Raw genomic sequence first — 23586 nt, 5'->3', positions numbered from 1 at the left:
CCTTCATTGTCCCTATTCCTTCCTCCATAACATCTATTACATGTTAGGACTTCTGTTCTATCCTCTTAATTGTCTGTGGATATTTAGAATTAGATTATTTGTTTCTTACAATGAGATATTTGGAGTTCTTTATATATTCTGGATATGAGTCCTGTATTAGATATGTGATTTGCAAATATGTTCTCCCAATCTGTGTCTTGCCTCTTCATTCTCTTAATAGTATCATTCAAAGAGCAGAAGTCCTTAATTTGGATATAGTCTAATTTATCATTTTTTTTTATGGCTTCTTCTTTTTGTACTGTATCTAAGAAAGACTTTCTCCTACATTTTCCTCCAGAAATTTTATAGTTTCAGGTGTTATATTTAGGTCAAAAATACAGTGTGATTTAATTTTTGTAAATATTTTAAGATATGAATTAGAGTTTTGTTTTTATTTTGTTTTATATGCTGATGCCAACTTTTTCTAGCATCATTCGTTAAAATGGCTCTTTACTCTACAAAATAACTTTTCCCTCTTTTTTGAGAACCAACGCATCAGATCTGTGGGGGGTTCTACTTCTGGTTTCTCTATTCTTCTGTTCCACTGTTCATCTATCTTGACTTTAATATCACACTTCTTTGATTACTACACCTTTATAATGAATGTTTCGTTAAAGAAATTTTTTAAAATAAATTTTTCATAGTTCTAGCATTTCTAGATATTTTACATTTCCATGACAATGTTAGAAATAGCTTTTCAATTTCCACTGAAAAGCATTTTGGAAATTTGATTGCGTTGAATCTATGGCCCAATTTGGGAAGAACCGATACATAAATGATAGTGAGTCTTCAGGTTCATGAATATGATATACTTCTCCATTTACTTATGATTTAAAATTTCTTCAGCTGTAGGAAGGAAATTCCTCAGCTTGGTAAAAAACCTGCAGCCGATCCATTTAAAACACTGAATGAAAAAAAAAAAAAAAATAAAACACTGAATGCTTCATGATTATGAAAGGAAATAAACAAAGATGTCTGCTGTCACTGTTTCTGTTTAATATTGTATGGGAGATCTTAACCAGCGCAATATGGCAAGAAAAAGAAGTAAAAGCGAACAGATTTAGAAAGAATAAGAAAACTATATTTATTTGCAGACAATATGATCATATATGTAGAAAATCCAAGGAATCTACAAAAACCTAAGCAAACTAAGGAGTGATTTAAGTAGGATGCCAGGATATGATGTCAATATACAAAATTGATTGAGTTTTTATATAGTAGCAATCAACAATTGGAAATTGCAATTAGAAAAAATACCATTTGCAATATCATAAACATTAGAGATAAATATAAAACAATCTGTGTAAGATTGTGTAAGAGCTGTGTGTTGAAACTATCAGCTATTACTGGGAGAACTATACAGTGTTTATGCATCTGGCAATCGAATAATATCAAATTTTACAAAATTAATCTTGAGATTCAATGAAATAATGGTCTCAATCAAAATCTCAATGGGATGTTTAAGGAAATTGATGATTTGATTTCAAGTTGTATGAAAATGCAAAGGCAAGAATAGTCAAGACTATTTTGAAAGTGAAGAGTATGTAACCTTTTGGTAAGACTTACTATTAAGCTACAGTAATTAAGACAGTGTGATAGACATATGGTTGGTTGAATGTAATCAAATGGACAATCTAGAAATAGTCTCACACCTATATGGTTAATTGATTTGCAAGAAACCTGCCAGGTAATTCAAAGGGAGAAAGAAAATTCTTTTTATCAAATGCTGCTGAAACAACTGAACCTCATACTGAAAAAATGAACCTTCCCTGTTATCTCACACCATATATAATAAATAAGTCATCATGGATCACAGAACTAAAGAGCAAAAACTATGCAACTTCTAGAAAGATCTAATGGAGAACATTTTTGTGATTTTGAGTTAAACAAAGCTTTCTTGATAGGACACAAAAAAGCATAAAACATTAGGAAGAAAAAATAATGATGAAATGATTTTCATCAAAATTTAGAAATATGCTATTTTGAAAATGAAAGAGCAAGTACATCCTGGGAGAAAATGTGCAAAACGTATCTGATAAAGAACTTGTATTCAGTATAAATAAAGAGCTCTTACAATAAAATAGTAGGAAAAAATACGTTTTAAAAACAGAAAATGGTTTGAACAATTACTTCCCCAAAGACTATGCATGACTAGATAAAGAATGAAAAGATGCTAAATATCCCTACAAAATTGAAAGAGAAATTAAAACCAGATGAAATGTTATTACACATCCAGTAGAAAAATCTAAAATAAACGAACAACAACCTGAGTGTCAGTGAGGATGTGACCTCTCATTGCTGGTATAAACACAAAGTTATGCAGCCCATTTTTAAAAAGAGTGTTGGCAGTTTCTAATGAAGTTAAACATACTTTGCCATTCTACCCGGCATCTCCATTTCTGAGTATTTATTCAAGGAAGATGAAAACATACATCTGTTTGTTTCATATGTTTGATAGAGTTGTATGGAAATGTTCACATCAGCTTTATTCTTCATACCTAAAAACTGGAAAAACCCAAGGGTATATAGATTGGTGAATGCATTAACATATTGTGACATGTCCATTGGAGGAATATTATGTAGTGATTTGAAAGTACCAACTACTGGGCAGCCTGGGTGGCTCAGTGGTTTAGTGCTGCCTGCAGCTCAGGGCCTGATCCTGGAGACCCAGGATCGAGTCCCACGTCAGGCTCCCTGCATAGGGCCTGCTTCTCCCTCTGCCTGTGTCTCTGCCTCTCTCTCTCTCTCTCTCTCTCTGTCTCTCATGAATAAATAAATAAAATCTTTAAAAAAAGAAAAAGAAAGTACCAACTATTGAAATAATCAATGATGTGATGAATCCTAAAAATATTATGCGAAGTGAAAGAAGCCTGATATGAAAGACTGCATATTATATTATGCCACTGGAATAAAATTCTAGGAAAGGCGAAAAGAACTACAATGACACCAAGAAATCCAGTGGTTGCCCAGGGCTAGGATAGGAGGGACTGGGAGGTGGTGAAATTATTCAGATGTTGACTGTTACTGTTACTTGACAACCGATAATTGCCAAACTCAGAATTTTATGTTTTAAATTGATGATTTTTTAAAAAGATTTTATTTATTTATTCATGAAAGACACACACACACACACACACACACACACACACACACAGAAGCAGAGACATAGGCAGAGGCAGAAGCAGGCTCCCTGCAAGGAGCCTGATGCAGGATTTGATCCGAGGACCCCTGAACCAAAGGCAAATGCTCAACCACTGAGCTACCCAGGTGTCCCTAAATTGGTGATTTTTGTAGGTAAAATATATCTCAATAAAGCTGATAATAAAAAAGAAAGGCTCAGAAATGACAGAGAAAATAAAGAAGACTTTTTCTTTGAGAAACAAAAGCTTAGGATAGTATACTAGAACCCTCAGAAAACTTTTTCATTCCGTCTAAATCAGAAGTGGCTCTCTGAGGAAAATCTCCCAAATAACCTAGCTGTGTTCTTTGCTCCAGACCAAAATTCTCATTTTTTTTTCCTGGTTTCAATTGTTACCTTCTCCTTGAAAGATCGTTTTTTCCTTTATTGGCAAAGAACCTTTAACAGTTCAGCTTTGATATTCAAAGAGTAAACAAATCACATTATTTCCATTTCACCATTGCTGTGAGGAGACAGTGTGAGGGAGGCTGGTAACTTCCTTCCCCCATACACCCCCACAGGCTGCCTGCTGCTTCCAAGACTGCCTGCAGAACCCATAGTCCCCTCCATCAAGCTGGGAGCAGACATGAGCCTATAGAATGAAGGGCTTTGTGAATCTTTCCCTTACTTTCCTTAACAACTGCTTAGTCCCAAAAGCTGTCTAGCTAGAGATTTGTAACACAGTAGGAATTGCGAATTCAAGGTATTTCTAACCGTAGTTTAAAAACGCCATGAAAACGTAGAGGTGAATGTAATCTTTTTCAGTCATCCTTGTTAGCTTGCCACGCACGTATCAATGGCTTCATTACCAACACAGTCACACGGAAGTATTTAAAAGTTTACTTCTATTTGGAACATCTTTATCCTACACCTTTTATGGCTTTTTCATCTTCCATAACTGTCATCTTCAGCATTTGCAGCCCTTCTCAAGAGAGAGGAAGAAAAATATGTTGTGTATATAATATATGATGACTCAACCCTGTTGTTATCATCACTCATAGGAGAGATGAGGGATCATAAGGTATGAGTTATCCCTCACTCCCTCATTCACAGAGATAAAAACATAGAAATGCCATCCCATCATTTAGGCAAGATATACATACTAAGAATGGCAGAAAAAAATAAATTGTCCCAGTAACTCCTGTATTCTTTCCACAATAAAATGGTAGGATTGAGAGAAGCAATGGAGCCTTTGGAATAAAATCATCATTCCATCAAATATGATCTTTATATTTATTTAGATAAAGTCTCCCAGTGTTTTGGGTTTTCCAGGAGCTAAGGGACCAATGGGAGAGTCTCTAAACACATCTACTTGTATATGAGATGGGTAGATTTCAGCAGAAGGTTCTGGTTTGAGAGCTAGATTTGCTTATGGAATTTAGGGAACGACGAGATGCTGCAAATTTTCTGAGCAACAATCCTAAAAAAAAAAGATCTTCAGTGTTGTAACTTTGGACTCATTCTTTACTCTAATTCACTCAGTACAAATGTACACTCTATAGCACTACTCACGTTAATGTCTACGCATAGTGACCTGTTCCCGGATTTGGTTTAAGGACTCCTTGTTTAAATGTTTTCCCATATCGTAACTGTGTGTATTTGGAGCTCTGGAAGTCATAGCAATTGATTCTGATCCTTGTATAGGATGATCACTGTCCTACCAAAGTTCCCCCCTCCAAGTTGCAATTCTATAGGAATTTTTGTGAAACTGTGTTATTAAAATCTCATGAGACATACATAGTCATCCAAAGATATTTGTCGTCCAATATATTTTTCTCTCTAGCAACATAGAGCTGTTTAAAGAATGCTCTTAAAAATATTAACATATTTCAAATTTTCTTGCATCTACAAGACCCATTCTATACTGTCCTTGCAAAGTGGCATGGGAACTTAAAAAAACAAAACAAAACAAAACAACAACAACAAAAAAAAACAACAAAAGACAATTCCAGAAAGGTTTTACATGTGGACTCTTGTTTGTGGCAATATCATCTTTCATCCTTAGTTGAGACTATTAGAACTGCAAGGGAACCTTCAGGACTGTTAAGATGATTAAGAGCCACATTTAATAGTAGCTCCAGTAGCATCTTGACAAACATTTTAATTTTATATCTCTCAAGTAAGCCCATAAAACAGCATGATCTAAAAATTCTTAACAAATATATTAATAAAAATTTAAACATGTGCGCATTACTTATGCTGTTTTGAGTTAATTACATAATAATATTGCCTTGTATACACCTTAATTAGATTAAATATTGATCAGTGCACTTTTATTGATACTTCATTACCACACAATAACTGTCTTGTTATATCTAGATGAAACTTTAAATTAATTAAAGACTTTGGATGTAAATGAAAAGTTATGGAAAGAGATCCCTTTTAAAACACAAACAGGACTAGAAAGCTCAGTCTATGAATTAAAGCAGAAAAGAAAAATTCAACTCAACCTATTTTAAGGGTTTAAAGTAATTAGATCTAAGAATGATGATCCAATTTTTTCCCCAATAGGCTTCAGCTGTAATATCAGTTAGACTAGGTTCATCTATCACTCTGTGTTAAGGAAGAGGTTATGAAATATTACAATTATTCCTAAGGATTATGGTCTTTGTTTATTTCAAAAAGAAGCTAGATTTTAAACAGCATCTAAGATTTGTTAGCATGTGATTAAGGCTGTTTATTTTCATGCTGATGAGCTGAGAGCTGTTTCAATGGAGAGATGCTGTAATCTTCCCATGATCTGGAAAATAATTCATGGCACTTTTTATGTTGTCATTAACTGTCATGTCTCTTGAGTTAAATATGAGCCCTGTCATTTGGAAGTCAGAAAGCGGCTCCTAAATTTCTCAATTTCATTAGCAATTGATTCAAATCATTTCCCGAAAATAGTCTGAATTGACATATGAATTGTAGTGGTTCCTCAGCTTGGTGATTAATTAATCAAGCCATCAGGTTCACATTAAACTATTTATCAATCTTACGATTTCCTGCTTTTCAGAAAAAATTAAAAAGCACTCTAATGATATTTTATGAGTTTGGAGAAAAATTAAAATGGGACCAAAAAAAAAGTAATGTGTCCTTCCTAATTCTGAAGCTCTGTGATGTCAGTTTCTGTGAGCCAAGACACGCGGGGAGAATGGGCTGGAATGTGCACCCCAGAGACGGCACCGTGGGGCACCCTGTGGGCCTCAGTTTCTCTACCTGTAAAATAGATAAATGAACTAAGCGATCTCTCGTTTTTCTTTCACTTTTAAAATCATGGGAGTCTGTGAATCAAAATGGGACGTGATCGTCGTTCCTTTTATTTTTATAGTTTCAATATGTGCCATTGGCTTTACGTTAACAAAAACCAAACAAACAGTGTAGGGTCATTGATAGAGGCACAGAGTCCAAATTAAGATTGTAATTGACGTTCTTGGAGCAACATTGGACACTGTTCTGCAATTTGCATTTGAAATACTATTTTCCACGAATGCCCACATTAGTCTGGGTCTTTTCTGTGGCTGTTAGAACAAGGGGCTACAGCTGATTGCCTCAGCCCCGAGTGACAGTGTGAACCTTTCCAAGCCTTGGGCCCCACCGAAAGCTGTTCGCTGAGAAAACTGCTGGCAAAACATCAAGTTGTTTGCCTATTTAGCCTCATTCAAACTTTGCTGAGTTCAGTTAATAGCCAGTTCTTTTCAAAATAAACAACTAGCCAACCGAATTCAGTCCCTTGTCTTTGGAATTTGCTGTGTGTGTACCGACAAAACAAATGTCTCATTCTACACAAATCCCCCTGGGATGACTTACAGAATGCTGAGGTTTCTCCCTTAAAGTTAACTGCGTTTTAAGTGCTGGACTTCCTCTGATGTTCTAGAACAGAGGGTACAAGCCACAGAGAAAGGCCCCCATGCGGGCCCCTGTGCTTCTCCATCTGGGACAGAGGCAGCCTTTCTGGCTTCATGTCCCAGCCTCAGGAAGATGGGGAAAATGAAATGTCCTTTTCTTCATCTCTTCTCCTCCTCGGGATGGGCTGTGGCTAGCCGGCCCTGTGCAGTGCAAACTGCCCAGACTTCAGATGGAGTCCAGAAAATACACCAGCCATGACCTTCCTTGGGGACTGGGGGCAACTACCCCCCACTCCAACCTTGAGGAAATGGATGGAGGCCTTTGGGTCTGGGGTCTCACTGGTACCACTGCAGCGCTGACCGTCCCCTGCTACTGACACACATGCACCTGATCCACGAGGAGGTCAAGAGCCAAGGAGAACTTGCCCAAGAATGACACCTCTTGGAAAACTCTGGCCTGGTAGGGGAGTGAGGTGGAAATGGCAAAGTGGAATGCCTACGTGACACACAAACCCATAAAGCATCTCGTATTTAGACTTCAACTGTGTCTCCAAATGAGGTTATTCACGCAACTGCCGAGATGCATGATGGAATTGGAGAAAAAACAAAGTTCATCCCATGACCAGAAACTTACTGTTCTTTTTTGGAAAAATATTGTCCATAACCCTCATTTTATCAATTTGGTGATCAGCTTAGGCATAGCACTTTTTTTTTTTTTAAGTAGGCCCCATGCCCAGCATGGAGCCCAGTGCAAGGCTCGAACTTATGACCCTAAGATCATGACCTGATCTGAGATCAAGAGTCTGATGCTTAACTGACTCAGTCACCTACACACCCTGCACAATATATATATTTTTTAACTTAAAGAGTTAATTTGTTTAGCATAACCATTAAACATGTAATGTGATTTTCATAACTCCATTCCAGTATTTTTTTCATATTTTTTTCATATACCAGGAGCTTTAAGAAAACAGAGAAGCCCAGGCCTCTTTCAATCTCTCTGAGGCTTTACTCATCTGTCCTGGGCATCCTTCAATTTCATCTCCAAGTCAAAGCCATGTAGTAAAAGGAAAATAACACCTGGGAGATGCACATTACAAGTACCAAATGAATGACGTAAGCCCTGTAGTAGCCTTGGTGCATTGCCAAGAGACACCTCCAATTATATTACTAAAGAGAAGGAAAAATCCCTCACCTCTAGATGATATCCTACTCCTGCTATTTTGTTATAATGCACTTGTAATGCATAACTATCCCAAGCCCTTTCTGGAATATGCCATGCTTTCAAACTCCCAGACTAGCACCATGAGGATGGAAAGGAATTGCATTTGCAAATGTCAGCCCACCTCATCCATCTCCCCTCATTCAAACAATACGCATTCGAGGTTCAGCAATCGGAGTTATATATTTTTCCTTAATGTTGTTGTAAGGTAATGGTTCTCTTATCTGAAATTCATCAGCCTGCTATAAATTTAAACTCCATTACTGCCAATAGAGAAAAGCTAAGCACCAAACCACTTTCAATAAATTTGCACTTATGCAATTGAACTGATACGGCCTCAGAGGAAAAGGTGAAACTCGTCTTGAGATATTTAAGTTAGTGTGAGTCACTGCTTCGTCTGGTGTTAAATTGGATCCATCGAGAAATGTAGGGCAGCACTCATCAGCCCTGAGTTATACGAAGAGATTTCAGGCTGAAAAAAAAAAAAAATCTGTCTCCAGCATTCATTATTAGATGGTGTAATTCTAAGAAACCAGTGGCTGGCTCTGTTATTTGGCACAACTAAATGCTACAAATGGAAATCTTGATGGATGAATGTTTTTATGAACAACATTAATCAGGCTCAGGCCAGCCCAGGTCCTGGAGATTTGTCATGTCCAGTCATGAAGCTGTAAGTGAGGATGTCTCCGTACTCAAAGCGAAGAGGGTAATTACAAACATTTGCACGAAGCTTCAGGATTGACGGATAATACCCGCCCAGATCTAATACACCCGCCTGGGGATACAACAACTGTTGTTCCCGTCTCCTATCTCTGATCAGAAAACTGAGGCTCAGAAATGTGGTATGACCACCTTGCCTGGGTTTGGGAAAGTAATGACAAGTGATGTCTTCCTGGCTCTGTGTTTTCGGTGGTGGAAGATTGAGAACACGCCCAATTCAGCAGTCTCGAAAAGCTGCCAGGGTCTCTTGGTGAAGAAGGACATCTTGATCCAGAGCCAAAAGAATCAAATGAGATACCCACAGAGGCACGGCTGTAGCTTCCTTGGAGAAGGGGCCTCCCAAACCTGACCTCCTGAAGCAGTCCAGCCTGGGGAGAGGGGTCAGCTGGCCAATTAGAGTTGATGGTTTTACAGGCCGAGGACAGCATGACCAGGCCAGAGCTCCCAGGCTGCTAAGGATTGGGGATTTAGATACTTAAGATGAGTTCTATTTATGGTCGGAAAAAAACATGTCTCTGTGGACTGGAGCATGGGAAGTTTAACTCCCAGGGCATAATGAGCACGCTACAAGTTGTGAGGGCTTAGCTGTCAGACACACACACATGCCCACGACCACACACCCTCCCCAGCCCCTCCTCCCCTCCTCAGCCTAGTGCCCATTCTAAGGCCAGAGCTGGCATCACATACCCGTTGCAAGAACGGAACAGCATTTGCACTTAATTGGATGATATACATTATTCATGAGCCTTGAGTCTGTGATGATTTTGGCATTCATTAGGGGGGGAAAACGGGGCATTAGTTTTCGTGGTACAAAACATTCCGTATTAAACTTCATTTGCAATCCACTTTTAAATGTGAGGAATTAGAAATGCTTTTAAGCAAAGTTAGGGACTATGAAATAGCTGGAAAACAAGTAGCAACAACTTCTAAAGATGGCGAAGAAAGGAGTAAAAGCTGGGAATTTCAGATGTCTCTGCACTCAGAGCTCCGAGCTCCAAGTATAGGAGAAGGAAGTCACCCTAAACTAAAGCAAGTTAATAAAAATTACAAGGATAATAATGATACATGTGTGTAGGCATGTGCACAGACTTATGCATGTATATACCATATATATTATATATGAATATCTAGATTTCATATTTGATTACGTGTATATATGCCTATATGTTCATATATGTTAATACATAATATACATATATTCAACATTTATTACTTATTTATTTATAAAAATTTTATTTATTTATTCATGAGAGACACAGAGAGAGAGAGAAAGAGAGGCAGAGACACAGGCAGAGGGAGAAGCAGGCTCCAAGCAGGGAGCCTGACGTGGGACTCGATCCCCGGTCTCCAGGATCATGCCCTGGGCCGAAGGCAGCACTAAACCGCTGAGCCATCTGGGCTGCCCATATTCAACATTTACTTAAAGCAATGGATGCAAAAAAACAAAACAAAACAAAACAATGGATGCATTGAGGGTTGCTTTCTTTTTTTTGCATCTACTTGTCCAAAATAAAGGTATCATTTCCTGATGGATAAATGAGACTTAGTTTAGGGTGGCCTCATGCCCTTCTTCATTCCATTTAGAATAAAGACTTCAAGTCATACCAGAAGTTTCTCTAGGCTGAGCTTAAATACTCCTCGTTTCCCTTTGCACAGTGTCTGTAGAATCTCAGAGTTGAGGTCATCTAAGTCAATCCCTTCATTGTGCAAATGAAGAAACTGAGGCACCATGAGGGGTCTGGTATCCCTATGCTCAGAGGGTGGAGGGCAGAGGAAATCCAGCCTTCTTTGTAACCTTCCTGTGCCAGCTCCCTACATGGCATGGCTCCCTGGGAAAGATTTGAAGTCACACAATCTGGTGCGGACACTGGAGGATGGCAGGCAAGCCTCTTCTTCTTGCTAAGCCTCAACTCTTCAGTTTTACAAAAAAAGATGAATTTTGGATGTCAGGAGTTTTGAGGTGATAGCTACAGGTAAAGCCCTTGGGATGGAGCCCAGCATATATTAGGTCTCCACAAAGCTTCCCTGTGACTGTCTGGATTTTAAAGTCGGAGCATACAGCTCACGTGGACATTCTTGCTATTGCCTGCTAAGCTGTCCCATATCGGTGACACTCGTCTAATGTCCCCAGTTGGACGTGGGGATCCTTAGATCAGTTTCGTGTTTAGTCCCACTTTAGTGATCCCCAGAGCCTGATCTTCATTTAACTAGCAGGTGCTCAACAATGCTACCAGTTGTGTTTTACACAGTGGGACAAGTTATGATTTCACACGTCCCTACAATGCTGATGTACCTGCCGTCAGAAATCAGTGCCGATTCTGTACTGTAGAAAATCCCACGTACAAGAATATCCACGTGCGAAGTTCCCCTCATTGTCTCAATTAATGCTCGCAAAGATCCAGGCGGGCAGTTACCACCATCTGCATGTAATAGAGGAGGAAAGTGAGCTTTGGGAGTGGGGAAGGGAGCTGTGTGCCCGCAATCCAGCAACAAAAGGATGGGTGTGGAAGATAATTGCAAGCTTCCCATCCTATATCCACCTGGGATCCCACTCCAAACCCTGTCTCTCGGTAGAGACTCACTATCTGTTGTGGGTTGAACTCCACAAAGCAGGGCCCCTATTTCAGTACGGTGCTTTCAGAAGAGTAGGATAAATAGGCTGGCTCATTTCTTCGAATGTTTTATTTGAGAAAGCCCCAAAGCCAGAGTAAAGTGATTGCCCGTCACCAAGGGTCTGAAGCACGGCTCCAAGAGGCTCATCATAAGAGGGAAATTTCTTTGAAGTTTCCCATTAAAATTCACATCCATTTGAGTCAACTCCACATTAAAATATATGTGTTTATTTTAATACACATTTACTGTTTAAATCTTGAAGTGAAATAGGCATTGAAAGAAAATGCACCATTTTATCTTATGGTTCAGGGCACCCAGGGCCCGCAGCTGCACACTGAGATTCAGAAGAATGGTTGGGGGCTCTTTATCTCTATGGTAATCCCCAAATCTCAGCTCCAGCCCGGATGCGTGGTGACCCCCACAGCCCATTATCATCAGGACGCAGCTAATGGGCCTCGATGAGGGCGGGTCTACACACGCAACCGGGCTGACCCATCCGTCAATTTTTCTTAAGGAGCCACTGAGGATGCCTGCCTTCCCACAAAAGCCTGAAGAGCCGCCGAACTCATTTCTCTTCTGTCCATGTGTATTAATTCCTGTTTCTGTAATGAGATACAGGGGAGAAAAAAGGGCTGAGGACTGATGTGGAATCAGATTGGGCCTGATGAGTTATGGAGGCTGCCTTCTCATCAGCGATGTAAAACAGCCCGGGCTCTATTTACTGCTGCTGTCAGCAGGATCGATAAATAACATTTTCAGTGACATGAAGAGGGAACGTGTAAGCTCAGTGAAATGAAGGGGAGCCAGAGGTAGAAGCAGACAATGCTCTTTTTTTTTTTTTCCCTCTTTCTGCCCTGGCAGGAGTCACCTGTTTGGGGGAGAGAAAGGGGCACCGATCTGGTTTTGCTTTTAAGGGAGGAGGCTGCATCCTGGGATGGAGGAGAGGGCTTCTCAGCTGAGAGGGAAGGCAAGGAAGGGCATGGCCCATTGTCACTATAACTTCCCTCCTGTGCTGAGCCACACCCCCATCTGAGCCCACTGTCAGCAACACCCCACATTTTTAGCCACTTCAAAGACAGGCATTTTGGCTTCTTGTTTATACTGGAAATAGAGTCCAGGCCCAAGGTAGAACCCAGAAGAGGCGTGCCTGACTGCCAGAAGGCTGAGAGGAGGCTGACCAATGAGAAGGGCCTCCCTGGTTAGAGGCATTAGGTGGGGGGACCTAGAGCACAGCAGAATTCCAAGTCCCTCCAACAAGAGTTGGGAGTCAAGAATTAGCCTCGTCATGTAATTCCCACTTTGAGGGAATCTCTGAGGTCATGAGAATCATCTGTTCAGGACACATGAGGGGCTGACCCAGTATCTGCACACAGGGAGATCACCAGCATTTTCCATTCTAGGCTCCCCCCATGCTGCATGGGTGGTGGGATCATCTGATGCAAGGCAGCGGCCCAGCTAACTGGAGCCCATTGGCTTTGCACGCCCTGGGAGACTGGCCTTCTGCCTGGAAGTGGTGGGCTAGGTGGTAGGTTGGGGTCCTGGGAACCCCGGAGACAGTCCCTGGGTAGCCCATCCTGCCTTTGCTGTTCAGACAGCTTTGTAACAACATGCTCTCAGCTGAAATCACGGTAGAGAAGCTCAGTTGCCGGTTTGATGAGCAAAATCACTTTGAGGACTTCATTTGCCTTAATTCCGTCCCCCTCCCCCCAACACTTTCTTATCATGTTCATTTGGGTTAGGAACCATGAACGGTTAAGAGTCATTTATATATCTTGGTTGGACATGTCAGATTCTTTGTGGCATGTGAAAGTTCTGACAGAAACCAGCTATGAGAGCTCCAGAGCACAGGGGAAGACAGAGGAAGAGCAAGGAGGGTCATTAGCGTGCGAACAGAGAGAAGGGGAGGCCGAGAGAGGAAATGAACAGAAGACGAGAAAGAAACGAGGGGAAGGACGGGAAAAAAAAAAGGCGCTGGGGGAAAGGGAAGTGAGAGGGCCAGGAGAGGGGGACTGGTCAGCAAATCCCTGCTCCCCTCAAGTCAGCCTTAGATTGAAAAAAACCATTATTTGGGTGGAAAAGTACATCATTAGAAGAAGCTCTTCAGGTGCTGTGTTGAAAAGTATCAGGAAATAGGACAATAGATTATACACTCTCATTCCAAGTATTTGGGGGAAATCCAGTGAAATCCTCTGACACCATGACTATGTGAGAGTTAAAGTCCTTTCTTAGACTCGTAATAGCAGATGTTTACTGGATGCCATGCATTGTTCAAAGTACTTCACCAGTATTAATGTACCACAGCTACATGGCAAGCCTATGAAATTGGGGCCATTACTGTGCCTGTTCTAGGAAGCTGCACAGAGCTGGAGTAAACTGTCTAGGGCTACACAATCAGGAATGTAGGAGCAAGGGTTTGAGGTGGCTCCAGAGCCTGGACAGCTCACCACCTGATGCTTCTGCCTCTCATTCACTGTTGAGTTGTTCATTCATCCCATAGATATTTATTGAGGCCCTACTATGTGTCAGTCCTCTAGTAGCATCACCTGGACACAAAGCATACAAGCAAGAACAGGCACATTCTCTGCTCTGAAGGACAACTGGACTGATGGGTGAGGCCTCACAATCAGTGTTAACTGCTTGGTTCTTTGTCTTCATGCTCTGAAAGGGATAAACAGGACAGGGGCTCAAGAATTTGCGTTTTGATTACACTCCCATATGATGTCAGTGTTGGTGGCCTGAGGACCTCACTTGGAGGACCACTGATTCAGAGATAGTGTTGTAAATAAGAAGAACAGAAACTGAGATCTAGATTCTCTTTGAGAGGTTTGCAGGGTGAGAGGAAGGAGGAGAGAATGTCTGTAGGCCTGGAGGCAACAGGCAGATGCCACTTTGGGAAATGGAGGTAATGGTCAGAACTCGGAAGTGTATGGCTAGCAAAGGATGGGAGGTGATACTGAGGGGCCAGGTGAATTTAATGCAGCTCTCACACATTCCAGGAAGGATCACTCCCCCGCCAAGAAAACTTCCATAGAGCTACCACATGGGGTTCGTGGTTTCCAAAAAGTAAAGTCATCTTTTGATATGAAAGGCAAGTTGGATTTCCAATCACTTATTGGGCCTTCTTCCATGTTCTCTTGGGGAATTTGTCCCAGGTTGCATTGACATCATGTTTCTTTTGCTGCATGGGAATAATAAACACACACAAGTCCATGGTGTGGCTTTCTCCATGATAAAACCCAGCTCTTTATGGCAATCACATAGGGGACTGTTTCTGCAAATGATCTTGAGAACTAGATGATCCCACTGGCTGCTCAGAAGGTTCCAAATCCCATGATATGCATTCCTATTAACCTATGGGATCATCATGAGACTTCTATTAATATGCAAATGTTTTCCCAGGAAAGATAATATATAGTGATCATAGGTCCTCATAAATACAGTCATAGGGAGGAGCTTAAGGGGATACGTACTTTCTATCCATGACCTGGCCTGGGACTTGGGGAGCAGAGGGGTCTCTTGGGATTCCCTGATAAAATGTCTTCACCTGCATAGTGGTTGTGCTCTTTCTGACCACCGGACTGCGACAGACACATGCATCCACAGCTCTGCCCGGCATAATCTACGCACATATTTATTGTGATTTTTGTTGACCAGTTCATTCATTGACTGGTCCGTGTGAAAGTTGCCCCAGGGCTCACAGAGGTGGACATATGCAGTCTCCAGAAATGTTTTATGGCCACAATCACAAATGGATAGCAAAAATCTAGGAGCCACATCTAAGGGGTAGCCTGTGAGCATGGGTACCTAAGTGGGTAGCTCTTAGGAACAAGTAAAAATGCAGCATGAAGAAAATGAGAGCAGTAGAGTAAACTCAAAGAGCGATGGGAGACACCGAGGGATGGGAAAAGAGAATAGATGGGGCAGCCCTGGGGTACCATAAGCACAATTGCTTCTGCTTCCTTTGTGGATAGAGTGGCTGACCCTGCAGGGTCAGTGAGCTCGGTCGTGAACCCCAAAGAAGCACAATATCACTACTGTGCTCCCTAAGTGAGACAGCATTCTAGTCTGGAATGCCAGAGTAGTGCAAATCTTTCACTGAGATAGAAACTAAACCAAAACCCAAACCACACTGAAACAAACAAACAAACAAATAAAACACAGGAAGCAAAAAAAATATATATATATCACTTAAGTTCTGAAACATAAATTCCAGTTTGAATTTTCTTTTCTGTTCTCTGGGTACCTTGAGGCATCTGGCAGTTATCCTGGGGTGACACGGTTGGGGCGCAGGGGTGGTGGCATGAGGAGGAGTGTGAGTAGGGAGTTCTAATCCTCCTACCCGTTGCTGCCTCTAAATCATTCAGAAAAGCGACTCTTCTTTTTAGAAATGGGTTAGCAAGATCCCATGGACTTTCTTTTTCCCCCCTCATCAGAGGTTGATCAGAAGGACTGTTCCTGTTTTTTCTCTCTCTCAAAACCTGATAGATGTCAGGCACCCAGCTTGTTAACTGCTGATTTGGCTATCATTACTTTCTGCTTCAGATGACTGCCCCATTTATCTTGGCTTAATACATTACCATGCCAACATACGGTGGTATATAGGTATTCTTTTATTATGCTCAAGTAGCATATTGAAGCATGTTTCAATTTAGAGTGACACACAAATCTAACTTTCCTCACCCTTTAATTTGACTCAGTGGAAACACAATGTGGGCATAACAGACAATGTACAGTCTATTAGCAATTTTACAGTGAATCACTGTTAAGAGTCTGTCATCTTAGTATTTATTTCACTAAGTCGCATATGATCTAGTTGAACAATTCATATATGCCTGTATTTTGCTTCCTGACAACCTGGGTAGAAAGCACATCTAGGACGGCATATGAAATATGCATGCGTCCTTCCATGAAGATATTTATAAATACATGATTTTAATAGTGAAAAACGCAAACAAGGATGACACAGCTGATTCTGCACCAATATGCATAGTTATTATTGAATTTTTAAACTCATTAAAGGAAAAAGTTTAAAGAAGTGGCTTTACGAACTAGGGACACAGCGTCAGGTTTTGCGTGTCTCAGGCTTCTTCTGGGAGAAAGAGATGGGGAGAGTTTTCAGTGAGCCACCAGACCACAGCAAAAAAAAAAAGTTCATTGACCTTTTGGTGAAGTAGTGTGAATCTTTTCTTCATATTTGTTGCTTTAGAAAATGATGAAAAGGATTGTATAGAAAATTCATATTTGTCTCCAAGCACTACTAATTCAATCGCAACAGTACTCTAGTAGATCTGAAAAATAACGGTATACACATACACACACACATGTAGATCCTTGAGATAATACAGTGTATATTTATGTATGCGCATGTGTGCATATACAGGTGTGTATATACAGGTGCATATACAGGTGTGTGTATATAGGTGTATGTGTATATATGTATATATATATGTCACTATGTAAAGTTATATCTCAAAAATAAAAAGTTATATCTCATCTTCCACGTTCTCAAACTCAACTTTGAACCATTCTTCCCAATTCACTCTTTACTTATTCTCCATACAGTCTTGCACAACTGCCTTGTTGATGTTCCTTTAAACTTTTTAGTTGGCTATGTTTTGGGCTTATTTAGAAGTGCTGCTTCATTCCTAGATATTAGTCAGGACCATTTTTATCAAAGATGATAGAAAGTTTCCAGTTACAGCAGACAGTGAATTTCTTTGTTGTTCGGTTGCTGTTACTTTGTTTAACCTAATTTGAAATGGGTTATAAGATATATAGCTTCAGGCATTGCTAGATCCAGGTGCTCTGATGATGTTGTCAGGGCTCTCTGGCTATCTTTCCATGTCTGGATTCACTTTCCACTGTATGATTGTGTCATTCTCAGATAGGCTCTTTCCAGGTAGTGATAAAGATGATTTTTAGCATCCTCAGGCCTTTACACTAATGGCCCATGATTGAAGAGAAAGAAAACCATTCTTTCAGTCAACATGTATAAGCTCAGGGAGGTTTCTGACTGGCTCTACTTGGGTCACGCCCCAAATCACTGGGATAACCATTAGATCTGTTCACACTTTGGGTCTAGCCTAGTGACTTGTGCCCAGTTTAGGGCCAGGGGCTAAATGGGGTTCCATGATTAATGCCTCATCATAACCACATGGAATGTAGTGTGTATTGAGAGGTAGGGTGGGGAGGGAAAAGGGGAATCAGAAGTAGAAACCACCTCTCCACCTTCCCTACTTAGGTACCTTGACTCAGATTACCTCAGCTAATCATCTCTCCCAATTTTATCACACTTGGGACTTTCCACTCCATTACCCTTTACCCAGGTCTCAACCACTTTTTTTCTCAAGCATCTTCTAAATCACAGCTGCAGTTGCTCAGGATTTTCCCAGGGAAAGCAGAAGTCAACAAAAGCCCAAGAGATAAAACACTTGCATGGCCAATAAGTCTTAAAGTAGGCAGTAAAAGATGGGCAGATGGTCTCCATCCAAGATTCTTGGAAAAGCAGCCAGACATTCTGTGCACGCTTGATAAACATCAAACAAATCACAGACATCTGTGAAGATGGGTTCTACCCATGACCACTGGCTGGATCCCTGGAAGAAGAAGAAAAACATACTCTCAATCATGTTTCCTAGCCCAGTTCCTCCTTTCCTCCCCAAATTATCTTGCCGTTGAATATAAGCCTTCCCCAGAATGACCTGTGGTATATAGTACATAGTACTAAAATTCAAGGGTAAATTAAATGTGAGACAATGAGGTCAAGTTACCTAATCTCTGTAAGCTTGGTTTATCTTTTATCTGTAGAATAAGAATAAGAACAAGAATAAGAATAAGAATAAAGGAATAAGAATAAGAATTTCATCAGACAAGGGTGAGGCTTCAATCACTTCCCCTCTTAAGCTTCAATTTCATGTACAATGGACGTATAATACTTACTCATAGGGGAAGTCAGAGACACACTCAATATCCATTCTGCTCTTCTTCCTTAGTAACATAATGCCAGTTTTGGTAGAGGTGGCAATATGGCATAATTTTAGAAAGACCCGGCCTTCCTTGCATATAGGGGTGGTCAAGAAAAGGGAAAGATAAAAAAAAAAAAAAAAAAAAAAAAAAGAAAGAAAAGAAAAGGGAAAGATTTTAAGAGAGAAATGTAGAGGAATCCTTAGGAAGGGGGCTGATTAAACTGATACTCTTTTGGTTTCCTTTCTTCTTTCATTTTTAAAAAAGATTTTATTATTTGAGAGAAAGAGGGAGTGAGAGATGGGGGTAGGAGGAGCTGAAGAAGAGGGAGAAGCTGGCTCCCCACTGAGCAGGGAGCCCAGATGCAGGGCTTGATCCCAGGATTCTGGGATCATGACCTGGAGCCAATGGCAGATGCTTAACCCCCTCAGCCACCCAGATACCCCTTATTCCTTCTTTCTATCTGCAATTAGGATGTGATGTCTTCAGCTTCAGCAGCTATCTGGGGGCCTTGAGGAAAGACAAAGAGAATTGCTGGGACCTTGGCTTTGACATCGAGTTGCAAAAGGCCAGCAACTTCTTACTTCTGGACTTCTTGCTGTTTGAGACAAATAAATCCTGTTGTGCTTAGTCCTCTGTAGTCAAGTGTCTGTTACTTGCAGCCAAATGCAATGGATAACTGTGTAAGATTGTGTAAGGATTCAGACAAGTAATCCATATAAAACGCTCACTGCAAAAATCTGCAATATTGACTCTAAGACACTCTAATGCTGTTGTTTTTTGTTCTCACCAGAAGGTGTCAATAGAATGTTTTCTTCCAACTACATCACAACTATTTCCGACTTCAGAAATATTAGGATGAGCAAATCTTGTACCTTGGAATTGATGAAATAGGATAATAATAATAATAATAATAATAATAATAATAATAACTAACATGTATAGAGCAACTCTTATTTATAAACGTAACAGAGCGAACCCACTGCCAGGTACATGGCAGGTGCTCAAAGTGTTTTCTCTTTGTATCCATTCTACGGCCTCTTCTAGTGCAAGGGTGCGTCTGTCCAGGAAGAGGCAGCCTCCTTCAATAAAATGTAAATGGTAATAAGTTCCAGGTGCACTCAGGAGGTGGTCACAGCAAACAGTGCCTTCTCTCTAAAAGGAGAGCTCAGACATGAATTTTGGAAAAATAAGAGTTTTGGAGCAAACTATCTTTAACAGGGGATCTGACCAGGATGGTCCCTAATTTCGGTTGGCTCTTTGGAGTAGGTCCGATTAGTGGGGCTGGGATTAGCCCTATCAGGACAGACCAATTCGTGGAAATATTCGGTCTGCTATCAATGGGGAGGCAGCCTCCACCATCAGCGTTTCCATGACGATGCAGTATATTTAGTCAGCAGCACCTCCCGAGTAAACAGTAATCCTTCAGAAAAACAAGAAGGTCATTACAGCAACTTGTCAAATCAATGCAGAAGGTGTCGAGGCCGATTAAGGCATCTTCTCTCGCAGCTGACACAGTGTCAATAGTACTGGGCCACTACTGCTCAGGCAGATGATTGAAGTGAAGTGCCCATCAGTCAGGGCGTTGAGGTGAGCTAACGATTCCCCGCGCTGCCTATTAGAGCTACATGACAACTCAATCCTCTGTGCTGCAAAGAGAGAGAGGGAGAGAGAGAGAGAGAGAAGGGGAAAAAATAGTGACCTTGTTGCTTTGTTTGAAGCTGAATTAAATTGACAAGAGCAGCTAATCTTTACCTAGGGCGATTAACAGAATTAAGGACCACAACAAAGGCACCCAAGGTTTTAACATCTATGCAAGGGCTCAGGGATGTTTATGATGCAGGAAGCCCTCCTTTGGTATTCAGGTACAATCCAGATATATATTCTGGGCCAAACCTTCTCCAAATGAAGCGTTGGTAATCCCATTAACACCCTGCCAAAGCAACGTGTAAGGACACAAGGCGTTCATGGGATACGTCTCTTCCTGGATCAGCCGGGAAGCCTGTTCTTCCCAGTGGCGCTGGCTGATTATTTTAGACTTATGAATCTGGGCTGGGGAAAGCCATAAATACACAAAGTTTTTAATATATTTCCCAGGAGAAATATTTTGCCTTATTTTAAATCTTCTAAGCCTATGATTCCAGAGCAATTTTTTCCAAACCATCCAGTGGTTCAGCAAAATAAGAGAAGGGCCTCATGGCAGATGAACAGAACTCCCAAAGAAGGAAATGAGAAGCTTGAGAGATTCTTGGACAGAAATATTTTTTGTTCCAGTAAGGAACATTCTACCCTTGATGCAGTTAAAGGCATGGGATCCAGCATGAACAAATTAGCAGCAAATTGGAACAATGATATCAGAGATAAAAATTTTACTTTTCATATAAAATTGCATTTAACATTTACAGAGCATACTCTTCAGTGACCAGAAGCTGGGGTCATCAAATCCTTTTCTGTAAAGGTCAAATAGTAAATATTTTAGGCTTTGTAGACCTTATCATCCCTGTCGCAACTACTGAACTCTACCATTATAGCATGAACAGAGTTGCAGGCAATATGTAAATGAGTAGAAGTGGTTGTGTTCCAATAAAACTTTTGTTTACAATAACAGGCAGGGGACCTGATTTGGCCTGCTAGCTGCAGTTTGCAACCCCTGGCCAAAAAGACTGTAGCAATTCCATTCACCCAACTAATATTCATGGAGTGCTTTCTATTTGTCAGGCACAGAACTAGCTGCTAGAGCAAAAAGAGGGAATAAGCACAGTCCTCGCATTTGAAGAATTTGCAGTATAATAGAGAAGATAGCTATTTGTGTGCATGACTGCAGTATAGTATGTTAGGTGCTATAGTTAAAAACACAGATGAACATAATAAATTCTTACTAGGGCAAAAAAGTTCAGAGAAAAGTTCAAAAAAAGTTCAGATAAAATAAGAAAGTTTGGGGCTACACATTCAAGAAACCTTAAGTGGGTAAGGTGGGTAAAGATATTACAGATTCAGTGTAGCCAGAATGTATGGTGTGTGTGTGTGTGTGTGTGTGTGTGTGTGTGTGTGTGTGAGAGAGAGAGAGAGAGAGAGAGAGAGAGAGAGAGAGAGGTCTGGAAACAGACCAGATCAATGAAATGAGAAGGACAAGGAATACAGAAGGAGACTTTAGGGGACAAATTGGTTGGAGAAAAGGCTAGAAATTTACATGGGAACCAAAGGAAAGATTTATATGGCAAGCTTAGGAATTCAGATTTTTTCATCTATAGGCAATAAAAGCAATTACTTATTTTAAGCAGAGGAATAATGCAATCAGATGGCTATGTGGAGACAAGGAAACACTAGCCAGAGACTATTATAATAGTTCCAGGCAAAAAGAATATAAAATCTTGGATTAAGATTGATCAGGGAATAGAGAAAAGAACAAAAATGTGAGAAATGTTTCATAAATATAATAGATCAAGCTCCTGCTCTTAGGGATAGGGCAAATACGGCTGAAGGGTTACCTTGGCATCTGTTCCAAGAAAGTTGGTCTTGGGGGAGTGTAGGACTTTGAGAAAAATTTGCACAGAGCCAACTAAGGTAGCACAGCCAAGGGAGAAATTTAGTCTAAGAGGATAGCCAAGAATATCACCATGGAAACAGTCTGTAAGAGCCAAGCATGGAAGATGATCCAAAGGTAAGAGTGAGCTACCAGATCACTGAGGTGAGAAGCTCATGAAAGTTGGTGGAGGTCAGAATACAGAGCTGGAAATATGGTTGGGGCAAATTGTTGAGGCGAGGTATGCAGGAGATCATTCCTCAGTTTGGTGTGGTGCCAGTGTGAAGAGATTTAATAATATATGGGCTCATGTAAACTCAGATGCAATCAATAACACCAGGAATTATTCCAAGAATTCTAGCTGGGTGATTCAAAGTGGGTGATGTTAACAGAGGCAGCAGAGACAAGGATGATATAGACAGAGTAATGTTGAGTTTACTTTGGGACATGATGAACTGGAAACACCTACAGGTTAATTGGTGGCTTGTTGAATTTGATAATGCAGGGCTTAGAACTGGACATATAATTGTGAAACTAATCAGTATGTAGCTGTGGTTGAAGCCACAGAATGGATGAGAACACCCAAAAAGAGTGTGGCTGAGAAGAGAACAGGGAGAAAAGTAGGAATCCTATAGAAAATACTAATGGAGAGGACAGAGAGAACTGCATCACTGAAAAAGACAGTGAAAGACTGGTCAAGGAAGTAGGAGAAAGATCAGGGGAGAATAATGTTTCTGGAATAGGGAGATGGTTAATGGCAAATGCTACAAGGAAGTGAATTTAGTTAAAAACCAAACAGAACAGAAAAGCCTTTGGGGTAATTCTTGGCAATCCTGAGTTAGAAGAACAGTATGGATAGAAGCCAGATTATCCTTGGGTGAAAACTGAATGGGAGACACTGTCAATACTTTTGATGATAAAACGAGATGAGAGGTGGGGCACCTGGGTGGCTAGTGGTTGAGCATCTGCCTTTAGCTCAGGGAGTGATCCCGGGGTCCTGGGATTGAGTCCTGTATCAGGCTCCCTGCAGGGAGCCTGCTTCTCCCTCTGCCTGTGTCTCTGCCAATCCTCTCATGAATAAATAAATAAAATCTTAAAAAAAGAGAGATAAGAGTCATATTTATAATTTTAAGAAGATACATAGCAGAAGGAAGATGATTAAGAATGAAAAATACTGAAAGATATTTTAACTCAAAGGAGAAGCTGATAGATTGCAAATATATCAGACAGGAAATACAGAAAAATTTGGAGTGGCATTTCCTAAATTAATCTATAAACAAGAATTACCTGTGGGTATTAGTTAAAACTATTACTGTCCCCAATTCAGATCTTCTAAATCTACTAATTTAGAAGATCCACCAGGGGGACTAGGGGATGTCAATATATAATAAGCATCACAAGTGACCCTTATAATCAGGCTGGTTTAGGAAATTGCTGTAAGAATATTTGAAATTAAAGCAGTGGTCCACAAATTTGGCTGTTCACTGGAATCAACTGA

General features: G+C 40.6%; 2 long non-coding RNA genes across 2 annotated transcripts in view; one reads left to right on the top strand and one right to left on the bottom strand.

Moving 5' to 3' along the window:
• LOC125754956 (uncharacterized) overlaps nt 1–23586 on the top strand; it is a 56409-nt gene that overhangs the window by 1882 nt on the left and 30941 nt on the right. The window lies entirely within an intron of this gene.
• LOC112651786 (uncharacterized) overlaps nt 16365–23586 on the bottom strand; it is a 28795-nt gene continuing 21573 nt past the window's right edge. Inside the window, exon 3 of the long non-coding RNA XR_003131037.3 lies at nt 16365–18198. This is a non-coding gene — a long non-coding RNA (uncharacterized LOC112651786). The remainder of the gene's footprint in view (nt 18199–23586) is intronic.

Source organism: Canis lupus, chromosome 4, assembly GCF_003254725.2.
Source record: "Canis lupus dingo isolate Sandy chromosome 4, ASM325472v2, whole genome shotgun sequence".
NCBI classification, from domain to species: domain Eukaryota; kingdom Metazoa; phylum Chordata; class Mammalia; order Carnivora; family Canidae; genus Canis; species Canis lupus.
This window is presented reverse-complemented; position numbering and strand designations above follow the sequence as displayed.